The sequence below is a fragment of the Microcebus murinus genome, chromosome 6 (assembly GCF_040939455.1).
Source record: "Microcebus murinus isolate Inina chromosome 6, M.murinus_Inina_mat1.0, whole genome shotgun sequence".
Classification (NCBI taxonomy): domain Eukaryota; kingdom Metazoa; phylum Chordata; class Mammalia; order Primates; family Cheirogaleidae; genus Microcebus; species Microcebus murinus.
Genome location: NC_134109.1, coordinates 99,717,286 through 99,740,785, shown reverse-complemented (window position 1 = coordinate 99,740,785; position 23,500 = coordinate 99,717,286). Strand labels below are relative to the sequence as shown.

Here is a 23,500-nt window from a genome sequence, read left to right as displayed (position 1 = left end):
AGAGAGCAGACCGACCAGCTCCATTTTTTGGCTCCACATCCTCACAATTAGTTACGAATAATTGGTACTCAGTGTAACAGAATATTTTGAAAATTGGGAGTGTAGGAGTAAAGATAGGTACAGTGGCTGGGACTACAGATGCACACCACCATGCCCAGCTGATTTTTCTTATTTTTTGTAGAGATCGAGATCTCCCTATGTTGCTCAGGCCGGTCTTGAACTCTGGGCTTCAAGTGATCCTCCTGCCTCAGCCTCCCAAGGCAAGACCCTGTCTCCAAAAAAAAAAAAAAAAAAAGATACAGGAGGTGGAGGTGGCAGGTGGAAGGTGGGATTATGGGGGAGGGATATTCATTTGACAATTTAATGACCACCAGAATCTATGTTAGGCCAGTCAATATCCGTCTCCTCACTGGGCTTCTTTGTAGATAGACGTCGGGGTCACGGTCAAGAATGTAAGTCACCCAAAAGACAATTTACTTCAGTGTCCCCCAGCAGAAAAGAAAACCGAGTGGCAGGCCCCAGTGTCCTGCCGCCCTGCAGCGCACAAAGACAGCAATAACGAGGTGGGAGTAGGTCAAGTGAGACGCTTTCACGGGATTGAACTTGCCCGGCCGGACGGCAGGCTCCGCTATGATGGGAGATAAAGAGCACAGCGCACCAGGCGCGCTTCGGACATAAAAAGGGGTGTGGCCCCCAACCCAGCCGCCAGCTTTCCCACGTGTCCCTTACTCCGGCAGCACCCGGACGCGGGGCGGTGGGGTTTTCCCCGCCGGCGACGAGGAAAACGGGGCGCGCCATCTGGCCCCCTACTCCTCACCGCCCTCTGTGAAACGCCTTCAATTGTGCCTCAGCGAAGGAGTCCGGACGCCGCGGGCGGACGTCCGGACTCCGCGAAGGCTTAAAGGTGAGGGATGCTCAGCAGCAGGATGACCCTAGAACCTCGGTTGGCTTCCCCCACCCACAAGTCCCATTCCCCTTTTCCTTCAGCCGGCAACCTCGCTCCGCCTCACCGGCGTCTGGCCTCCCGCGCTGGGTCTGGGGGGCGGGGCGAGCGCGCCAGACTGCGCGAGAGTTCCGCCCAAATCCCGCGAGATTCGCCTGCCGCCGCCTCTTACGTCTTTCCCTTTGACAAGTCGCCGCTGCTGCAGCAAAAAATAAAGGACGCGGCCGCCGCAGCCGCTGCCGAGCCCGGCTCGGGTCGCTGGAACCGCGCCCCACCCCCGCCTGCTCCAGAGCCGCGTACGGTAACGCCTCCTCTTCTGTCCTCCTGGCCATCCGTGCGTGTGCTCGGCCCTCGGCGCAAGGCCGGCCGGGGCCGTTCCGGGGCCGCCGCCGAGCAGGGCTGCCGGGGTCCCGGGTGGGCAGCAGGCGGAGGCCTGAGGGAGCCCTCCCGGCGCGGTGCGGGTCCCCGGCCCGGGAGGCGCAGCCGCGTTAGAAGCCGAGCCGCCCGCCGGAGAGGGCCCGGGGACCCGCCCCTCCGGCAGCTTGCTGTACCTGTCCCTCAGCCGCTCGGTGGTCGCGTCTCTGACCTTCTCTCTCACTCTTTTATCCGCCAACGAGCGCCCCTCCCCCGACCGGCGCTTGGGCGCGGAGGCCGCAGGCCGCCTCTCTGTCGGGATCCGGGTAGAGCCGCGACCCCGGTGCCCCCAGGTGCCAGCCGCATCTAGAGGGCTGGAGGTTGGGACGACGTGTCTTTCTCCTCTCCTCTGCCTCTGGGTGGGGGCAGCTCATCGTCTGGTAAACCTTCCTCGAAACCCACCGCCCCGATAAAACAACACATTATAAAGCCTCTGCTGCCGGGAGGGAAGGCGAGGCGCATTGTGTAGTCTCCAGAGTGAGATGAGGGTGATGATGACAGGAGCTGTCCCAGGGAGCACGGTGAAAGCTTTACTGTGATGGGTGGCAGGTTCCTGGGAGACATCAGGAGGACAGGAGCTGGTACCTCCTCTCCCCGGAGGTTATGTAAAAGACATGCTATCTATCTTAGAGAGTGAAACACAGGGACAGAATTTTCCTTTTAAAGAAAGTCTCTAATACTTAGAAAATATGGATAATCTAATAATAGGAACAACAAGTCTGAACAAACCCATCTTTGTAATTCCAACTCCAGAAGTAGCATTTCATAGGTAACATTTTGGTGTATTTTCAAACAGACACATTTTTTTTTTTTTCAAGTAGTGCTTGGCTCTTCCTCGCATGGGACTTCCCTATTCTATATATGTTCCAAAAATGATTTATTTTACTTGAATCATTTCTTTGGCCTGCTTGATTAAAACTGGTTACTCGTTCATTATCACTGGCTGTACTCTGTCATTACTATCTCTTTCAGTGGGCCCTCTTCCAAAATGATTGTCAGCTAAATGATTTGAAAAGACAAACGTTAAAAAAATCAATTACTTGGATCTAATAAGTATTTTTACAATTTTGCTTGTAGTGGTTGCTCAAAAAGGGGCAGTGTTTGTGAAAAGCAAAGAAACTGTGGTTATTCATAGTGGTAAGAGACCCTAATTACCTCAAGGTTTTATAAAATTGATTTCTATTGGTTATTTTTAGAACAAAATTGTTGTGACATTGTTTCCTAGTACTTTTTGTGATTAGTGTGGAATGGGTTTATGCCTTTGACTTGTATGTTTCTGTATCTTTTGTTTATACAAGCAAAATTGAGTGTCTTAGGTGCCTGTTTTATGCATATACGTACATATATACATCTCTATATTCTGTACCTGTACACATTTATATATCCTGGATGCGAGTTAAAAATGTATTGTTATATTATTTGAAAACAAACAGCATTAGGTAGGGCAAAGTACAGTCATAATATTTCCCCCAAATCACATGACAGGATTGTATGGCAGAATGAAATATCTAGAGAGGTTGGAAATCTGGTGGCTTTTAAAAATAGGATAGATGGTCATCTGTCTGAGGTTGTTGTCATTGGAATGGATTAAATGGCCTATTAAGGCTCCTTGTAATTCTAAACTTTTATGAATTTTGCTTTCCCTAAGGTTCTTACCATTTTGCTTCTTAAATTTCCAGTCATACCTTTTGCATGTGACACTTCCATCCTTTTGCTGGTTATGTATTCCATTCCTAGTGCAGTTATGCTGGTGGTATATGGAGGAGAAAGGAAATGTAAACATGTCACTTAATTTTCTCATTAATATAAACATCTCCTGAAAATCCCATTTGATTTAAAGGAATTTCTGAGAATGTGTTGTTGATTTGACTGGATTTGTTAGTAGAGGATATAAAGAATAAATACTAATAAAATTCTAATGTCCCAAGCATTTTTTCTCAACTAAGTAGGACTAAATAGTCCTTAATATTAGACAGAAAAAAAAGGACTGGATACGTTGAACATCTGAGCTTTTAAAATTCAGATTTTTGGATCTTAAATTGATGATAATGACATTGTGGTTTGGGGTGTGGGGAGAAGTTTGTATTAGGATAAAAGGAAACTTGTGAAACAAAACTTAAATTTTATAGTTGGACAACTATATAAGAACAAGTAACAAAGTTACTGTAATCTATTGAAGATAGTTTTTTTTATTGTAAATAAAACTTTGCCTTAATAGACACATGAAATGTATTGTTACAGGTGCATACTGCAAATTATCATGATATTGAAAACATAAAAGTTGGTCAAGTCATTTAAAAAGTTTGCAAAGGCAATAAAAGCACATCTGTCAGCATTTATTTTTTTAACTAAAGAAATAAATAGTAAGGGAGCATAGAATAGGTAATTTACTTACTAGGTGCTAGATATGATTTTTATGAATTTAGTTTGTTCTGCTGTTATTTACTGGGTCTTCTGAATTAATGGGAATGTTAAATTCCAGATGAGATCCCTGAGCAAGGAAATATGACAGTGGCATCAGATGATTGACTGATGGATTTTATTTATTTATTTAGAGACAGGGTGTCACTGCCCAGTCTGGAATGCAGCACATCCTCCCAGCTCACTGCAAACTCAAACTTCTGGGCTCAGGCAAACCTCCTGCCTTGGCCTTCTGAGTAACTGACACAGGCCACAATGCCTGGTTATTTTTTATATTTTTTGTAGAGATGGGGGTTTCCCTTGCTATGTTGCCCAGCCCAATCTTGAACTCCTGGCCTCAAGTGATCCTTCTGCTTTGCCCTCCCAAGGTGCCACTGTGGTGCCACTGTGCCACCCTTATTTATTTATTTTTAATTTATTTTGAAATAATGTTAGACTTACAGAAAAATTACACAGATAGTACATAGTTCTTATATTCTCACTCAGCATCCACTAATATCAACAATTTACGTAACCATAGTATAATTAGCAAAGCCAGGAAATTAGCATTGGTATAATACTACTAAGGAAAGCATAGATTTTTATTCACCGATTTTTCTCTTTAATGCCTTTTTTTCTGTTCCAGGAATTGAGGATCCCACATTTCATTAGTTGTGTTTTCCTAGTCTCCTCCAATCTCTGACAGTTCCTCAGTTTTTCATTGTTTCTCGTGACCTTGACACTTTTGATGAGTACTCATCAGTTATTTTGTAGAATTTCTCTCATTTTTGTCTTTGTCTAATGGTTTTCTTATGATTAGATTGTGGTAGTTATGCATGGTTTTCAAGAAAACTATAGAAGTGATGTTGTGTCCTTCTCTATGCATATTATTAGGGAGTACATGGTTTTGATATGTTTTATTGCTAGTGTTATTTTAACCTTGATCACTTTGTTAAAGTGGCTTCTGTTGTTTCTTCACTGTAAAGTTACTATTCTTCCCTTTATAATTGATACATATCTTGGGGCAGATTCTTTGAGACTATGCAGATACACTGTTTCTCGTCAAACTTTCTCCCATTGATTTTAACATCCACTGGTGGATTTTCTCTGCAACAGTTATTACTGTGGTGTTTGCCTAATGGTGTTTCTGGATTTCCCTCATTCCTTCTTTTTACATTTGTTAATTGGAATTCTTCTGTAAGAGAGAAATGTCCCTTCTTCCTCATTTATTCAATTACTTATATCAGTATGTTCTTATGAGTATTTATTCACAAGTTATAATTCAGTACTATCATTATTTATTTTATTGCTCAAATTGTTCCACTTGTGGACATTGGGAGCTCTTTCTGGTTTGCCTCCACTCTTTTTCAAGCACTTGTCTTTTTTTTTTTGAGATAGAGTCTCACTCTGTTGCCTGGGCTAGAGTGCCTTGGTGTTAGCTCACAGCAGCCTCCAACTCCTGGGTTCAAGCAATCCTCCTGACTGCCTCAGCCTCCCCGGTAGCTGGGACAACAGGCATGCACCATAACACCTGGATAATTTTTCTGTTTTTAGTAGAGATGGGGTCTCACTCTTGCTCAGGGTGGTTTCTAACTCCTGATCTCAAGGAATCCTCCCACCTCAGGCTCCCAGATTGCTAGGATCACAGGTGTGAGCCACCATGCCCAGCCAAGCACTTGTCTTATATACTGGGGCCACTACTGTTCCATGCTCATATTTTTTCTGCCCCAGTCCTGGAATCACCTACTTCTCCAAGAAACTTCGGTTCCTTTTATTGGAGAACAGTATTTAATATCTAAATCTGTTTACTTGGTATGTTTATTGGGTTCTTATTACTCCTAGGCCTTCAGATGACAGAACTAGGAAATATATATACTAACCCATGCATGTGCGTGCACACATTTATACCTATATTTTTATATATGTAAAAAACCATGAGTTGATATTGATACTTTCTGTTCCAAACCAACATCACAAGGCTCATTCTAACCTTCCCCCTTTCTTTATCTTTCTCTGTCAGGAACCTGGTTCTCATATACACACTTATTTGTTCACTTCTAGAATGCATATCAAGTTGTTATAGCTGATTCATACCCTTATGAAAAACATACTTACTAATTAGAGTATTTGTGGGTAATTCTTTTTGTCTTTAGCCTTACAATATCTAGTCAAAGTACTGTTTTCCAAAGTTATTTTCTTCCCCCCATCCCTTTAGTGTTGTTATGTTATTCATCTGTAAGACAGTTAGGTTCATTTTTTACTGTTTGTATTCCATTTTGGGTTCCCCCCAATCCTGGTCAATTTTAATGATTATTATTATTATTATTTTGGTATATGAAACATTATAGTTTCTAAACACTACTACTTTAAAACGTATACTCAGAGAAGTGTCACTCTGTCCTTATTCCTACTACATTTCTATCTCCTCACCTTTGTTTCTATTTCTTTTCCATGCCTTGTAGGTAATCAATCTTTTTAGTTTCTAGTTTTTCCCTTCCTTTATTTCTTTTACACAAATGAACATGTACATATGTGTTTTCTTATATTCCTTTCATTTTTTGGCATGCAATTTTTTTATCTGCATACAATTTTTTATTGACATACAATTCACATATAATAAAACTTACCCTTTTAAATGTATAATGCAGTGGTTTTTAGTATATTTACAAGATTGTGCAACCATCACCACCATCTAATTAGAGAACATTTTTATCGCCCGAAAAAGAAGCCTTCTGTCCATTAGAAGTCAGTCACTCCCTATGTTTTCTTTCCAGTCTTCTTTCTGTCTGTATGTATTTCCCTGTTCAGGACATTTTGTGTTAATGAAATCATATGTGGTATTTTGTATCTGGCTTCCTTCATTTAGCATAATTTTGTCAAGGTTCATCAGTGTTGTAGCATATATCAGTACGTCATCCCTTTTTATGGCTGAGTGATATTCCTTTGTATGAATATTTTGTTCATATTGAACAAAATATGAACATTTTGTTCATCAAATGATGGACATTTGGCTTTTCATTTTTTGGCTATTATGAATAATGCTGTCATGAACATGGGCATGCAGTTTTTTGTGTGGATATGTTTTCATTTCTCGTGGTTATACCTAGAGTGGAATTGTTAGGTCATATGATTATGTTTAACTTTTTGAGGCATTGCTAAACTGTTTTTCTATTACCTTCTTTTTTTACACAAAGAATATATTATACTCTTTTGTACTTTTTTCACTGAACAGTATATTCTGGAAATGACTCTAAATCAGTTCATTCTTTTGAAGAAATATTCTTTTCATACTCTTCATTCTTTTTACAGCTCTTAGTACTTAACTGTGTAGATGTATCTTATTTAACCATTAGTCTATGTGTGGACATTTAGGTTGTTTCCTATATTTTGCATTATGAAGAGTGTTGTAATAAATAATCTTTGTGTATGTATTTTAGTTAGAGGTGTATCTTCAAGATAGATTCCTTTAAGTGGGTTTGCTGAGCCAAAAGGTGTACATGTGGTTTTGTTAGATATTCCCAAATTTTCCTCCACAAGTGTCGTACCAATTTGCATTCCTGCCAGTAATAGAGCACCTATTTTTCCTGCAGCCTCAACAACAGAATGTGTTGTCATGCTTTTTAATTGTATTTTTTTTTGCCAAAGATAAGTTATTTAAAAATTGCTTAGTAATCCTTCCAGTGACCCCTTATAGAAGGGCACTTAATGTAGGTGGTTGGTGGGTTCTTACAGCTTGAAAATAAAATACGTTGTCCACCCACCAATATTTTTTTTTTTTTTTTTTTTTTTTTTTTTGAGACAGAGTCTCACTTTGTTGCCCAGGCTAGAGTGAGTGCCGTGGCGTCAGCCTAGCTCACAGCAACCTCAAACTCCTGGGCTCGAGTGATCCTTCTGCCTCAGCCTCCCGGGTAGCTGGGACTACAGGCATGCGCCACCATGCCCGGCTAATTTTTTATATATATATCAGTTGGCCAATTAATTTCTTTGTATTTATAGTAGAGACGGGGTCTCACTCTTGCTCAGGCTGGTTTTGAACTCCTGACCTTGAGCAATCCGCCCGCCTCGGCCTCCCAAGAGCTAGGATTACAGGCGTGAGCCACAGCGCCCGGCCACCCACCAATATTATACTGATATGTGTAGGTTATTACATGCAGGTAAAATCGATTAGAATGCAATTTCTGGCCTAGTGAAAATTTTTCATTTGAAACCTTTTATGTTTAATGGAGGTGCTGCATTGAGTCATAAAACCTGTGCTGTGAAATACTTGTGGAGTTTAACAAAGGATAACAAATTGTAAGGAGACTATTTCTTCCTCTACAATATGTATGCCATAGTAATTACTGATTCACATTGTATACTAGTTATTATGATCAGTATACAAAGTATACATTGATAACCATGCTGTCGATTTTGACCAGTAATGGTAGTATCTGGAACTGTCATAGTTCCATAAGGAAGAAGGACAGTTTTAGTAAAGATGAAATTGACAGTTTAAAATTCTGGCTTAGGGTAATCTTATCAGATTTCATTGGTGACAAGAAGCTAAGACAACATGAAAAAATCCCCATCTTATAGGGTAACAAGTTCCATAGTTACAAGCAAGGCTGGTAATTTAGGTTCTTTCCCAGAAGGGGCACTACTCCAGGTGCTTGAAACACATTAATAAAAGAATCAAAGATTCTTACACTTAAGGAGCTTATATTCTAGTGGTTTTCTGATGAAGTGATGTTCCCAAGAAGATAGATTGTGAAAGGAACCAGTAGAGTTCTTGTGTAGTCTTAAAGTAAAATTACTTGTGGTGTTATAAAAACCTCAAATAACACTAGATCTTACTGGTTACAAAGAGAAGCCCATGAAAAGTCACGATGGTAACTTATGTTGTTCACCAGTCTTTTCATTTTATTTATTTCAGATTTACTTATTATATAAACTTAAGGTGTACAACATGATGTTTATATATATATATTTATATATATATATTGAAATGATTCTTACAGGTAAGCAATTTAACATACCCATCTTCTCACATAGTTACCTTTTTTTTTTTGGTGGTAAGAACCCCTAAAATCTACTGTCTTAGAAAATTTCCAGTATACATTATTGTTAATTATGGTCCTCATGCTATACTTTAGACCTCTAGATTTATTCATCCTATATAACTGCAACTTTGTCCCCTTGGTCTACATCTTCTCCCACTTCCTAACTGTTCTATTTTCTGTGTCTATGTATTTGATGTGTTTTTTTAGATTCCACATATAAGATTGATCATGCAGTCTTTTTTTTTTTTTCTATGTCTGACTTATTTCACTTAACATAACATCCTTCAGGTTCATCCATGTTGTTATAAACGGCAGGATCTCCTTTTTAAAAGCTAAATAAGATTCCAGTGTGTGTGTGTGTGTGTGTGTGTGTGTATGTATGTTATCACAATTTTTTTTCTAGTCATCTATTGACAGACATTTAGGTTGCTTTTGTATTTTGGCTAGTGTGAATATTGCCGCAGTGAACATGGGAATACAGATCTCTCTCTGCTGTACTGATTTCATTTCCTTTGGGTATGTACCCAGAAGAGAGATTGCTAGATCATATGGTTGGTTTCTTTTTAATTTTTTATGGAAAACATTGTTTTCTGTAATAGCTGTTCCAGTTTATATTACCATCAACAGTGTACAAGTATTCCCTTTTCTTCACACCCTTACCAAAGCTTGTTAGCTTGTTAGCTCTTGTCTTTTTTTTTTTGCACAGCACTTTCAGGATTGTGAGTTATCTCTTTTTGATAATAGCCATCCTAACAGGTATGAGGTGATATCTACTGTAGTTTTGATTTGTATTTCCCTAATGATTAGTGATGTTGAGCACCTTTTCATATACTTGTTGGCCATTTTTATGTCTTTTTTTGTAGAAATGACTATTCAGGTCCTTTGCTTATTTTAAAATCAGGTTATTTATTTTTGTTTTTATTTGTTTGCTATTGAGTTGTGTTTGTTATGTATTTTGGAAATTACTGCTTATCATATATATATTAATACACAGTTTGCAAATATTTTCTCACAGTCCATAGGTTGCCTTTTCATTTTGTTGATTGTTTCCTTTGCTGTGCAGGAATCGCTCTCATTTTAAATGATTCCTAATAGAAGTAATGGAATAATAATAATATAGTATTTTTTTCAACTAGAGTTTCATGAGAGAATCAAACCCTAATGCTCTAAACCACCTGGAAATTTGTTGTATGTAGAGATTTAACTTCTTTCCAGTGCATCTAGGATGGCACTAGTTATATACCATCCTTGAGAGAATTGAGAAAATAGTCACTCTATTGTTTGAGTTTAGATGATGAGCCCCAGTTGAGAAAGGTCATGGGCTTTGTAGTCAGGTAGATCTATTTTTTCTTTCTTTTCTCTTCTTTCTAAGAGGTGATATTAGGCATGTCTTAATCTCTTAGCCTCAGTTTCCTAATCTGTAAAATGGGAATAATAATAGTTGCTACCTGGTAGGATTAAATTTAAAAAGTCTTCTCTATCTACATTTTGTTTTTGTTTTTTTGAGACAGGGTCTCCCTCTGTTGCCAAGGCTAAAGTGCATGGCATCATCATAGGTCACTGCCTCACTGCAACCTCCAACTCCTGGGCTCAAGTGATCCTCCTCCTTCAGCCTCCCCAGGAGCTGGGACTATAGGCATGTGCCACTACGCCTTGCTAATTTTTCTATTTTATTTTTATTTTTTATTTTTGTAGAGATGGAGGTCCCACTATTTTACTCAGTCTGGTCTTGAAATCTGGCCTCAAACAATCTTCCCACCTTGGCCTACCAAAGTGTTGGGATTATAGGCATAAGCCACCACACCTGGCACCAGTTACATTTATCTCTTTTGTGGTTTTAAATGCTATCTATATGTTGATTGACTCACATTTATGTCTTTTTTTTTTTTTTTTTTGAGACAGAGTCTCGCTTTGTTGCCCAGGCTAGAGTGAGTGCCGTGGCGTCAGCCTAGCTCACAGCAACCTCAAACTCCTGGGCTCAAGTGATCCTTCTGCCTCAGCCTCCCGGGTAGCTGGGACTACAGGCATGCACCACCATGCCCGGCTAATTTTTTTTTTTATATATATATATCAGTTGGCCAATTAATTTCTTTCTATTTATAGTAGAGACGGGGTCTCGCTCTTGCTCAGGCTGGTTTTGAACTCCTGACCTTGAGCAATCCGCCCGCCTCGGCCTCCCAAGAGCTAGGATTACAGGCGTGAGCCACAGCGCCCGGCCCACATTTATGTCTTCAACCCAGACCCCTTTCCCAAGGTCCAATGTCTTAATTTATCTGTTTATTCCACACCTCATTTGGCTGGCTAATAGGCATCTCAGACTAAATTTGTACAACACAGGAAGGTGCGATTCCTATTCTGCTCTTAGAGAATCTGCTCTTAGTAAATGGCAGTACCATTCAGCTAGTCACTCAGGTCAAAATCCTGAGCGTCATCTGTGATTCTTCTTTTTTTGTTTTTATACCCTATAACCAGTCTATTAGCAAATCTTCTTGAGTACATTTCTAATTTGATCACATTTCATCATCTCTAGCTAATTATCCTGGTTTAAACCATCATCATCTCCTGCTTGGGTTAATTATAATAGTCTCTCATCTGGTTTCCCTACTTTCTCACTTGACCACCTATTGACCATTTTCTACTTCATAGCTAGGATGATTTTTTAAGTGTCAATCACTCTGTTGCTTAATACTTTAAATAACTTCCTTTTACAATTAAAATAACAGCCAAATTCCTAGCCATGACCTATGAGGTCCTACATGATGTCGTCTCTGCCTACCTCTCTCCTTGTTTATTCCATGCCTGCTACACTAAACTTCTATATTCTTTGTGCCAGGTACATTTCCAGGGCTTAATACTTATTCTTCCCTGTTTAGAGTGCTTGTCCCTCAGGTTTGTTTGCACTGCTGGCTCCCTCACATTATTCAGACTTCTGCTTAAACATAGGTCCTCAGAGTCACCTCTTTAGAGAGCTCTTCAGTGATCGTGGTATAGAAAATAATAGCCACCCCCCACTTCCCTGTCTCTGTTGCTTTATTTTTTAATGGCATTTATGCTTCCTGAAATATAATTACTTATTTGTCTGCCCGTTTTATTTGTCTTGCTCACTGGAACATAAATTCCATGAAAGCAGGAACCTTGTATGTCTTGTTCATTCAAGTGCCTAGAAAAGTCCCTGCCATGTAGTAAGCCAGGGATGTAGTACCAGGAAGTTGTCTGTGGAGTAAAATTATCTCTAAATTAGATTAAGTGATTCTACCTTTTTTAGATTTTAAGCTAACAGAGAACTATTAAGTCAGTTAAACAATACTGAATATTTTACATTGGGTATTTACATGTGAAATGTTAAGGATTTAGAACTTATTTATTTATTTTTTTTAGAGATAGGGTCTCACTCTGTTGTTGCCTAGGCTGGAGTGCAGTGGTGCGATCATAACTCGCTGTACACTTGAACTAATGGGCTCAAGCAATCCTCTTGCCTCAGCCTCCCAAGTAGGTAGGACTATAGGTGCCTGCCACCACTACATCTGGCTAATTTTTTTTTTTTTTTTTAGAAATGAGATCTGGCTATGTTGCCAAGGCTGGTCTTGAACTCCTGGCCTCAAGTGATCCTTCTGGAATTACAGATGTGAGCCACTATACCCAGTCTCAGGATTTAGAGTTTATAAAAAAGAGCATATAATTGGTCATAGCATGTGCTATGTAATATGTAAAAAACAAACTTGAATGCTTGTTGCAAGTATTTAATGTACTCTTTGTCCCTTAATTATGCTGATAATGATATTAATGTAGTAGTAATATTTGCTGTTTCTTTTGGCAAGTTATTTTTCCTCCCTGTAAACTCCTGACTTAAAGGCTTTGTTGATTTTTATTTTTTTGATATTGTTTTTGTCTGACCTTTTTTTAAAAAGCTAAATATAGTTGCATTTATAGAGGCACTTTAAAATTTTGCCTTATTTTAAGACCTTAGTCACTATACCATAAAACTCTTTGGTCATGGGCGATTTTATGTGATACAACTTAAGTAAGCAGCCTTGCTAATTGATGGTATTGGAATTAAATGGATAACCTAATGTAGAACTAGGAAGATTATATTATCTATGTGTTAATATGATTTAAAAGTATGTGGGGGCCAGTGTCTTTTATATAAGGTATCATTGAACTTTCTTATGTAACCAAGTGTCTAGTCATATATAATGAAATTTTGTCAGTAATAGGATCATATTCTCAAAGTTGCTCACTGTTTTGGGAATAATGAGTGATGGAGAATGATAGAGAGATTTATGTAATTTAGTGATGGTGATGTGATGGGGAAGTAGACAGATATACATGCAAAGGAATAACATTAGCAAACACTTATTGAGCATTTACTGTGTAGGTATTGTTCTAAGCAATTTTGTGTATTATTTTTATTTTATTTTTAAATTGACAGATAAAATTATATGTATTTCTCATGTATTAATACTACCTGATATTTTGAAGTATATATATGTTGTGGAATGACTAAATCTAGCTAATTAACATATGCATTACTTCACATAGTTATCATTCTTGTGGTGAGATCATTTAACATCCACTCTCTTAGCATTTTTTCTATATATTATTTAAACCACTTTTAACCTATGAGGTAAAGCCTTATTTTGCAAATAAGAAAATTGAAGCACAGATTGGTTAAGTAACTTGCCCAAGACCACACAGTAAGTGATACAGACTGGATGAGAATTCAGAAATGTAAAGGATATTGGTGATTGTTGGGGGCAGAACATAGAAATGGCCATCCTCAATGTGATGGCTTTGGCTGACCTAAAATCCCATCCCAGTAGTGTTGTGTGAGCAGGACCATTCTGTATAGGTGTTCAGGCATTGGTGACACCTGAGTCAGAATTTTAGGGGTTACATGTTGCGTTGATTTCTTAAAGAATGTTTCTTGTTCTGTTTTCCCAAGAAGAAGAATACATGTTAGAAGAGAACAGTATTTGGTGTGTAAGGATTGAACTTTGCTATAGAAAAGAGAATATTTGTGAAACTTTATGCCTTGAAATATGAAGCTTTTCCTGGTAGATTTTGAAAGCCAGTGATACTACATTAAGGAGCAAAGTTAAGTAAACTGGTATACAAACAAGTAGAGAAATAATAACTTACATTTATATATAGCTTTTTAGTTTACAAAATACTTTTGTAAATGTTTTCTCCATTGATCCTCATAACACCTCTGTGAGATAGGCAGATATTTTTCTGTTTAACATGTTAACTGCCATGTGAGTTGTATTTAACTCACACTAGTTTTGAGGCTGGGGCTTTGTGAAGCAAAACCTGGGCAAAACCCTGCAGTTGGTTCATGAAAATCTTACTTGTTGATGTTCTTATTGTTATAATTAATATTGACAAATTAATTCTAAAAGTGTGGATTAAATGAAGTCAATAAATTTCATTTTTTCATTAAATTAGAAACCATCATTTTGTTTTTGAAGTTTTTATTCTATTTTCATAATAAAACACTGTGGCCCCAAGGAAAATGTTTTTTTTCCTAGAGTGGCAATCAGTGTGTTAACAAACTTCCATAGAGAAGAGAGGGAGCTGCCTGAGGGATGAGCCCCTGAATAATCTCAACCTCTAATTGTCCTTTGTTATGATGTCCTTTTTTATGACCAGAGCCTAAAAGTTGCTATTTCTTTGTAAAACTGCCAGAGTGTGAGTGGTGGACTTCTACTTTTATGGTATTGCTGGCTTGATCTCTAAAATAAGTAATTGGAAAATGGCTTATGAAAGCAGAAGAGATACTTGGCATTATGAATGGGCCAAGATGACCTATTGTAATTGGCATGTTCTTAAATAATGTTTATTATACTAAAAGCCTAGGCATTATAAAGAAATGTCATTTAGGTTGAAACTGTAATTCTAATAGCACCACTTGTAATATCTTTTAAACCAATATTTTAATTAAAACCTTCTACTACTTAGACTGCAGTAATACTGAGGTGGTTTTTATTGTATAGTAGATTAGCATTGTGGTAGGGCGCATTACTTTTTTAAAGTCAAAAAAGGAAGTCGAGTAGCTTCTGAAAAGGCAGATATAATAATGTGTAGCAGTAGTGAAATGCTGATAAAAGTTTGGTATGTCTCGGTTTTCCCTTGTTCATTTTGAAAATAGTTGAATGGCTTTAGTTCATTTAAATTGGTCTAAGATAATAAGGACTTTTCAAAACTCTTAACAGTATGCTATATAAAGGATTAAAGTCAGATGCATATTCACAGAATCACTTAGCTTTAAAGTAATTGATAGACAAAATGTGACTTTGTTTTGCAAAAATCGAAGGAATTGCTGAATATTTTGTATTCTTAAATTCATATTTAAGATGTATTTTAGTTTTCTCAATGTTATTTTCTTTTTTCATGGTACTCTCTTGTGCTGCCTCCTTATCTCCACCCCCTCCTTCTTCATCTGCCATCTGTTGGTTTGGCTCCTTATTTCAGAGTAGGCAGGCAGGAAAGGGTTTTTGTACACAAGATAAAACTAGTCCTGTTTGGAAGCTCAGTGAGCTGGACTGTTTATGCAGTAAGTCTGCTGACGATAAATTCCAGAAGTATTAAAGGCCCATAGGGCTAGAAAGATAGCGATGACTCTGCAATATTGTCTGCAGGTTTTTTTCTGTGACTGTTGCTTTATTTAATAAATAAAAATTTAAAAATAAATCATATATGAGCACTATATTTTTTTCTATAGAAAGCTGTAAATTAGTCAGATGCTGTTAACAGACATGTAAATAAGGGTGATTACACAGGAGAGTTTAGCATGTTGATTGCTTATGAAATTCATGTCAAAATGAGTCCTTATAGTACTATGTAAATATAATTTGATCTTAAAATATACTAATATATATTTTAAATATATATTAGTATAAAAGTAGTGAGAATAGTATAAAGAACTCCCAAATACCCAGCATGGAGCCTCAAGAATGATCAATTCATAGGCAGTCTTGATTAGTCTATATTTTTTTTTTTTTTTTTTTTTTTTTTGAGACAGAGTCTCGCTTTGTTGTCCAGGCTAGAGTGAGTGCCGTGGCGTCAGCCTAGCTCACAGCAACCTCAAACTCCTGGGCTCAAGCGATCCTTCTGCCTCAGCCTCCCGAGTAGCTGGGACTACAGGCATGCGCCACCATGCCCGGCTAATTTTTTCTATATATGTTAGTTGGCCAATTAATTTTATTTCTATTTATAGTAGAGACGGGGTCTCGCTCTTGCTCAGGGTGGTTTCGAACTCCTGACCTCAAGCAATCCGCCCGCCTCGGCCTCCCAGAGTGCTAGGATTACAGGCGTGAGCCACCGCGCCCGGCCGATTAGTCTATATTTTTATCAACTACCTCTCACCCCCCAGTACCTGGATTATTTTATTTTATTTTATTTTATTTTATTTTATTTTATTTTATTTTATTTTATTTTATTTTATTTTATTTTATTTTATTTTATTTTATTTTATTTTATTTTATTTTTGAGACAGAGTCTCACTTTGTTGCCCAGGCTAGAGTGAGTGCCGTGGCGTCAGCCTAGCTCACAGCAACCTCAAACTCCTGGGCTCAAGCAATCCTACTGCCTCCACCTCCTGAGTAGCTGGGACTACAGGCATGCGCCACCATGCCCAGCTAATTTTTTCTCTATATATTAGTTGGCCAATTAATTTCTTTCTATTTATAGTAGAGACAGAGTCTCGCTCTTGCTCAGGCTGGTTTCGAACTCCTGACCTCAAACGATCCGCCGCCCTCGGCCTCCCAGAGAGCTAGGATTACAGGCGTGAGCCACCGCGCCCAGCCCCTGGATTATTTTAAATCAGATCCCAGACATGTAATTTGTACATTTCAGATAGTTCAGTATTGATTTCTCTGTTTCTCTTTTTATAATGTAACCGTAATGCCGTTATCATACCAAAAACATTTTATGGCAAGTTCTTAATATAATCAAATATGTAATCAGTTTTCATATTTCTCTGATTTATAGATAGATACAGATATTAATATATAGTTTATTTGCTGAAGTGTCATTCAAATAAGGTCTATAATTTACAATTGTTTGACATGTTTATTAAATCACTTTTAGTCTTTAGACTCTCTCCAACAGTTTTTTTCTTCCTTACAATTCTTTTTATTAAAAGAAACCAGGTTGTATGCTGAGAAGCTTCCTATGTGTCATTTTGCTGATTGCATCTCTGTAATGTTATTTAGCATGTTTTTTTATCTCCTAAATTTGCTATACATTTTTTTGGAAGAGTGGTTTGTTTTTCCATCAAGAGGTACATAAGGTCTTATCTCTCTTTCTGATGTTAGCAGCTATTGAGGATAATTGCTTAGATTTATTAATTCATCAGGTTTGCAAAATAGTGAAATGTTGTTCCTTCTTCATATGTTAGATGCCGTTTTAGAAAAGATTTCTTCAAAAAAAAAAAAGAAAATATTTCTTCAACACTGTATGTTGTATATTTAGGGCACTATATTTATGCCAGCACTGGTACTAGGATGATTTGATAATGTTCTGTGGTAGAATTCCGTTAAGGGAAGAGTGCAAGTCTTTATTATTGAAAATTGAGAGAAAATTTGGAAATATTGAATAAATAGATTTGTTCAAAGGATGTTTGGCCAATAAATAGGTTAAAATCCCATCATGAGGTAAATACCTGTGACCTAGAGTATGATCATTGGTGGTTTTCCTTTTTAAGAGGTCGATGAATATGAATCCAGAAATTTCAAGCCTTAGCACTCTGGGAGGCTGAGGTGGGAGGATCCCTTGAGCTCAGGAGTTCCAGAGCAGCCTGAGCAAGAGCAAGACCCTGTCTTTACTAAAAATATAAAAAAAATTAGCTGGGCAACTAAAAATAGAAAAAATTAGCCATACAAGGTGGTATACACCTGTAGTCCTAGCTACTCGGGAGGCTGAGGCAGGAGGATTGCTGGAGTTGGAGGTTGCTGTGAGCTAGGCTGACACCACAGCACTCTAGCCCAGGCAACAGAGCGAGACTGTGTCTCAAAAAACAAAACAAGAACGGAATTTGGAAATTTCGAAAGTAGTTTGTTCAGGGCAGCAGTTATTAGTGTCTTTTTTTTTTTTTTTTTGCGGCACAGTCTCACTATGTTGCCCTGTGTAGAGTGTAGTGGCATCATCATAGCTTACTTACTGCAACCTCAAACTCCTGGGCTCAAGTGATCTTCCTGCCTCAGCCTCCTGAATAGCTGGGACTACAGGCATGTGCCACCATGCTGGGATAAGGTTTTTTTTTCTTTTTTTCTATTTTTGGTAAAGACTGGGTCTTGCATTTGCTCAGGCTTGTCTTGAACTCCTGACCTCAAGCAATCCTTTCTCTTTGGCCTGCCAAAATGCTAGATTACAGATGTGAGCCACTGCGCATCGGCTAGTTATTAGTTTTCTTGAGCCAGATTTCTCAGCATGAACTTGGAAACAGACTTTGTGTGTGAATCAGATTAGTAAAATATTGAGTTTACATAACACAGCATATTTTGTATTAAAGATTGTCAAAGGACTGGAACAGCAGCATTTCCCAATGTGGCTTCTTGTATCCTCTCTTGGATATGTCATAGTGGAATGTCATAGTGCATGTTAATATGTCAAAGACTCAGAGTAAAGAAACTTTACTGCTTAATATTAACTGCTTAATATTAACCTGCTTAATATTAACTCAGCATTTTCCAAATTTCTATGATCACTGAACCTTTTTCCCCTTTATGATATCTTGAGGAACTAGTGATCTGAGGAATAAATTTTGGGAACTGTTGGGTCAGAGGATTTGAACGAAGAGTAAAGAAAAATACCCAATGATGAAGAGTTTGCATGAGTTTACTACAGTGATATGGAAAAACGTTAGATAGGTGAAAATATGACATTCTTCAATGAGAAAAAAGCAAGAGGCAAATGTTGGTTCTTTGTTTTATCTTAGCCTGTAAGCATTACACTTTCAGAGAAGCAACATTAGAAAAAGACTTGAGTCACTATATAACATTTACTATATCCAGGCACTGTTTTCAGTACTTTACACAACAACAGGTATACTATTGTTATTCCTGTTTTACCGATGAGGAAACTGAGGCACAGAGAGATATAAGTAAATTGTTTAAGGTTACATCGTAGAGCTGGTGACATAGCAGAACCAGCATTTGAACCTATACAGCTTGGCTCTGGAATCCATGTGCATAGCCACTGCTCTACACTGTAAGATATGGAAGGTAGAGAGCATGACATATAAATTAGATTAAGAAGGGATTTAAAGTCTGTTTGGAGGGAACAGATATATTTTCTTTAACTTTCAGGCAATCAGAGCCATAAGAGAAGAATGTGGAGAGTTGGTTGTGTCCTAGTGAAGATAGAAAACATGAAGACCCAGGAACCATTGTCCATAAACAAAGGTATACCTCCAGAGGAGGTAGTTTAGATGCAGGTAGAAGGCTCAGTTAAGGGGACACTGTTAATACCAGAATTTCAGATTTAGAAATGAATTGGAGCTGGACACCTTTAATAGGACACCTTCATTTTATATATGGGACCTGAGGTTATACATTTTGTTCTTGGAGTTGTAATAGTAACAGCTCACATTAATACATTGCATTAAAGTACTTTAACATAGATTCTAATTTGATCCTTTTAACAACTTTGAAAGGTGGATAGGAAGCTTCCATATTTTCCAAGCAGAGCTGGTTCTTGAATTAAAATTTTCTGCATCTTAAGAGCTAATTTTCTTTACACATTACATTGTCTCAGTTCTTGATGAATAACATATATCAAAGAAGAGTAGTGCATGCTTTTGAAATGAATGAGGATTTGGGTTAGAAAGAAAGATAGCATTGTAACACGTAGAAATAACTCCCTCCTAAATGTAAAAGGTAATATATGTTTGTTGTAAAAAAATTTAGGTATTAATAGTATAGAGAGATAATAAAGAAAAAAGTGAAAACCAACTGTAATCCCACCAGAAGATTAACCACTGTTATATTGTGTGTAGTTCTCCAGATTTTTTCCTAGATCTGTTTATATATTGAGAGAATTTTTTTAGAATTCTCAGTATATTGCTCTATAAACTAAAATACTGTATTCGTAAAAGAAGACATTGATAGGCATTTGATATTTTGCCTGTACCCCAGTAAAAAGGCATTTGCAGGGACAATAAGGATAAAATGGTAATGTCCCGGGTAAAATGGGTTGTATAGTTACCTTCCTTTCTCCCTCCTGTACTGTAGCTGACTTGTTAGTAGTAAAGGATTATTGAGTAAATAAAAGAACATTTTTGGGGATATGTTAATTTAAGGAGACAGTGAGTAGTATAAAGCTTCGTTTTATTGTTTTTCTGTAGACTTTGGGTTTACTGATTATTTTGTAGTTTGATAGCAAAAAAACCCTTTTATACTTTCCTACATTGCATTAAAAGATAAGTGACTCCAACCTTTTTAAGTAAATATTAGGAAGAATAAAGTGTGGCTCTTCTGGAGCACTCTACATATGGGCTCTGTGTGTGTGTGTGTGTGTGTGTGTGTGTGTGTGTGTATGTGTAAAACCATCTCTGATTATTAGTACTATTGGGAAGGTGGGAGGGGAAAGGAGCCTGTTATGTTGTGAAATGAATTTTTGTACTTGAAGTCTGTTCTCAAGGAACTGTCTGTAGATTCTTTAACAAATCTTGTTTCCTGATTTATGGGCAACATCTAGTAATTTGCTTTGTTAATCGTTCTCTCTGCCCAAGCAGATTTTTGGGGTGGTCTTATTTTAAAAATATTTTCCTTTTTGAGGTTTGGGTTATATTTTATTTGTACATCTCAGCATTTCCTGGTTGGTTCTAAGTTGATGGTAAGGCTTATATTTTTAGCTATCCTAGTTCCTTTGCCTTTCTATATAAATTTTAAAGTAAGTTTGTTTACAACTAAAAAAATCTTCCTGAGATTTTGGTAAGTATTACATTAAATCTATAGATCAATTTGGGAGAGAATTGACATTTTTGTATGATATTTAATCTTCTAATCTAGAAACATGGCATGTCTCTCCTATTGATTTTTTTCATCAATGTCTTGTAATTTTCAGCATGTAGATCTTGCACATATTTTGTTAAATTTGTAGCTAGGTATTTATTTTATTAAAAATGTTTTAAGAACTTTTTGTGAAAGTATAATGTACATTCGTAGAAGTATACACATAGTAAGTGTACAGCTTCATGAGTTCCATAGGCATGGGCTTATTTTCATATTATTACAATTTGATATATTCCAGATAATTGTACATCTTTCTCATTCTTTTAAATAATTGCCTTGAATTCCAGCGTTTGTGTATAATTTATTTAACCAGTTTCTTCTGTTGGGCTTTAGATTGTTTCTTCTTTTCTTTTTTCTTTTTCTTTTTCTTTTTTTTTTTTTTTTTTTGACACAAAGTCTTACTCTGTTGCCCTGAGGAGAGTGCCATGGAATCAGCTTAGCTCATGGCAACCTCAAACTCCTGGGCTCAAGCAATCCTCTTGTCTCAGCCTCCGAGTAGCTGGGACTACAGGTGTGGACCACAACATCCAGCTAATTTTTTCTATTTCTAGTAGAGATGGGTTTCACTGTTGCTCAGGCTGGTGTGGAACTCCTGAGCTCAAGTGATCGTCCAGCCTTGGCCTCCCAGAGTGCTAGGATTACAGGCATGAGCCACCACGCCTGGCCTGTTCACCTTTTTCTTACTTTTTTTTTTTTCTATTCTAAATAATGCTGCAATGGATAGACTCTTTGTTAGTTGAAGCAATACCTTGTTTCTTGATTAAAACTGGAAGGTGAGGCCGGGCGCTGTGGCTCACGCCTGTAATCCTAGCTCTTGGGAGGCCGAGGCGGGCGGATTGCTCAAGGTCAGGAGTTCGAAACCAGCCTGAGCAAGAGTGAGACCCCGTCTCTACTATAAATAGAAAGAAATTAATTGGCCAACTGATATATATATAAAAAATTAGCCGGGCATGGTGGTGCATGCCTGTAGTCCCAGCTACCCGGGAGGCTGAGGCAGTAGGATCACTCGAGCCCAGGAGTTTGAGGTTGCTGTGAGCTAGGCTGACGCCACGGCACTCACTCTAGCCTGGGCAACAAAGCGAGACTCTGTCTCAAAAAAAAAAAAAAAAAAAAAAAAAAACTGGAAGGTGAAAATGTTGGTTGAGCTAGTGCCATTGAGCATACCTCCTAAATGTCCTTAGAATTCATCTCACAAGCCCAATGTACTGTTTTTAATTTTAATTAATTTATTTTTTTTGTTTAGTACATTCCTTCCTGTTGTACCAATGTACTGTTGTTATTTTATTTTAGGTCCTGATTTCTCAACTCAGCTTTTGCTGTGACCCAGGATTGGTCTTTTGTGTCCTGGCCATTCTGTTATTCTCTTCACTCCCTTAGTCTCATTCATACAGACTTCCTGCTCTGTAACTTCGTTATGGAGGATTATGATATTGTGTTATAATAGCTTAAATATTTTTATCCACTTCTGGGCTCTGATTCCTTTAGAAACACTGTGCTTTGTATATTGTAGAACTTCCTACTATGGATAATTTGTGTATATTCTTGTGAAGTTCTTAGTATTAATAGTAATAACTCAGCATACCTTTGTTAAATTAACATAAATTATAGATTTTTAAAAAAATGCACAAGTAGGACTGACCTTACTTAGTTCATTAGTGAATGTGCTCATCCTTTTTATTTTTATTTATATATTTATTTATCCTTTTTTTAAATTTTCAATTATTTTTGATGAAGAGGTTAAAAGGTAACTTTGAGACTAGTTAGTGGTTGATACCATTATGTTCCCCTTCCGTTTCTTTTGATAATATTTTCTCTTTCAGATAATCTTTTGAATTTTATTTTTTCCCCAAAATCATATTCACACATTCATATCCTGTGATTGATTGAGGAAGTAGCCATGGTACCTACTTCCTACATTTTTGCTATTTCTCCATTTTTATTTCAGGGAGCCTCATAAGAATGAGTTCTGGAAGTATAAATTGGATATATCACTGGGAGTTCAGTGAAGATAAATTAACTAAAAGTGTTATGGAAGTCATGATGTAGCCTGTCCTCTACAGATGTTAGCAGATTGATAGTTCTAAAGAAGTGGGAGGAGATTTTTTCTACAAACAATATGATGAGGACCCTTGGCTTCTTCACTCCTCTAGAAAATCTACTTTTGCTGAAATCTAGTGTATGGTTCATGGCCACTAGTCAGTGCAAATTAAAGTATCCTGCATGTGCTGACATTTCTGTTTGCATTTCTGGATTAATTGCATGTATTAGAATAACAGGTTGTTAAACTTGACAAATGGATAACTTGCTTTACTCTTTTTTCCAAAGAGTCTTTCAATAAAAAGTACATTGATGTTCTAAAAAACCCCCAAGTTTGATAGCAGCTATTATTTGGAATCATTATATTGAAAACAGAATCATTAAAAACATAGTGAATTTGGTTATAGCTGCTTGTCATAAAGATTTTGTATCAGAACATTGTAGTAATGTCTTTTTATTTATATTTGTCAACAAGAGTTACTGTATTTCTAATGTTGTACTAACATCTATGAAGAAATACAGAAGAAGGAAGTTAAAATAGCTGATGTTACTTCCCTTTATATGGGGTATATAGTCAAAAATTAGAGATCATACAAGGTAATCTTTAAATTTATTTTTACAGTTTTCCAAGTAGTTCCACGTTAGAGACGTAG

General features: G+C 37.5%; 1 protein-coding gene across 12 annotated transcripts in view; it reads left to right on the top strand.

Annotated features, from left to right (window-relative positions):
- The first annotated feature begins 818 nt into the window (after positions 1–818).
- Positions 819–23,500, top strand: part of HERC1 (HECT and RLD domain containing E3 ubiquitin protein ligase family member 1) — a 217,817-nt gene continuing 195,135 nt past the window's right edge. For 8 of the 12 annotated variants that reach the window (XM_076004465.1, XM_076004462.1, XM_076004464.1 and 5 more), the window contains exon 1: positions 1,102–1,244. The gene's annotated coding sequence lies outside the window, so the exon portion shown is untranslated. Of the gene's footprint in view, positions 905–1,094; positions 1,245–16,295; positions 19,200–23,500 lie in introns of those variants that run through there. The other 4 variants (XM_076004469.1, XM_076004461.1, XM_076004460.1 and 1 more) reach the window with 3 other exon arrangements.